This window comes from Mesitornis unicolor, unplaced genomic scaffold, assembly GCF_000695765.1.
Source record: "Mesitornis unicolor isolate BGI_N332 unplaced genomic scaffold, ASM69576v1 scaffold514, whole genome shotgun sequence".
In the NCBI taxonomy this organism is placed as follows: Eukaryota; Metazoa; Chordata; class Aves; order Mesitornithiformes; family Mesitornithidae; genus Mesitornis; species Mesitornis unicolor.
Genome location: NW_010177797.1, coordinates 50,733 through 52,014, shown reverse-complemented (window position 1 = coordinate 52,014; position 1,282 = coordinate 50,733). Strand labels below are relative to the sequence as shown.

The 1,282-nt window shown below is 46.5% G+C and overlaps 1 protein-coding gene across 1 annotated transcript in view; it reads left to right on the top strand.

The window, feature by feature from the left end:
* Positions 1 to 1,282, top strand: part of LAMA5 (laminin, alpha 5) — a 78,677-nt gene that overhangs the window by 35,282 nt on the left and 42,113 nt on the right.

Sequence of the window (1,282 nt, the reverse complement as noted above, 5' to 3'; positions counted from 1 at the left end):
TTCCCTACCCAAAACTTTGCCATCCCCATGGGAACAGAGTGCTGGAATGGGAGGGTGAGTGCGCAGAGCCAATGCTGTTGCATGGAGGTTTCTTGTCAAAGCCCAGGACTGGTTTCTGAACTTTTTCAGAGAAGTCTCTTGCTTCCCATGTGGCTTCTTAAGAAGTGGGGCAACTCTTTCATAAATAGATCTCCCAAGAAACCAGGGGCTCTAGTGCCCATTTCTGCCTATAAGAGCCAAAAATTGATTGTGTACATAGCTAAATAGCTACTCTTTGCAAAAGAACAAGAGCATGCAAAGCAGTTACACTTTGGCTCATGAGACTCTTCCCATCCGCCTTGGCAACATGAAATGCCAAAGAGCTGCTTCAAACCATGAACGTGCTGCTGCTTAGCCATCTGTTTGCAGCCTGAATGTTGCGCTTATGAAAGGGATGGGTAGATTCAGCTGGATGAGGGAAGCTTATACTTCCTTCTCATCAGGATCATGTAGAGCTTTTGGATCTTCTAAAATAAAATTCTAGTGAGTCCCAGCCAAGGTTAAAGCTGCTAAGTATTAAAACAAGGATGTATTGGTAAGCAGGTCTGCCAAACTCTGTGACAAAGGGAAGTTCATACATATGTGAATAGCACAGTTCCTTGGTTGTGTTTCAGACTCCGGTGTTGCTGGGTGCACAGTACACCTGCGTACCAGGGCAAAAGGGCTTCATGGTGCAAAGTGACTCTTTAATGTAAAAACACCATGATGTTTTTGGGTATATCGATGGCTTGGGGCTCTCCAGGAATTGAAGGCAAATAGAGGGAGGAGAGATGCATATCGATGGCTTGGGGCTCTCCAGGAATTGAAAGCAAATTGAGGGAGGAGAGATGCGTTGCAATCCTTGTTCTTCAGTGCCACTTCTGTCTCTGCCTCCCTGAATTCCCCTCCTCCGCTCTCATTGGGATACATTTGGCATCTTCGCTCGTGGCCCCATACTGTGCTCTAACGTTGCAGCACATGTCTGTAAGCAGCTGTTGCATTTCACCCTGAGCAGATTAAGTTCGCTGGGAGGAGAAAACATTTCCTACTTGGGTGCTTTGTACAGTCCGCACTTAACATCTGTAAAGCCTTTTGGGATACATCAGGACAGAGATGCTGGGTAAACAGAAGAGCTTCTCATGGCATTGCTGTACCCTGTTAACAAGCCCAGGAGCACGGAGAAGTCAGCAGAAATGTGATAGTGTCAGTTGAGAAAATGAGTAATTGGTGAAACGTTGCCATTCTCCAAGGCTCCAGCAGCTGC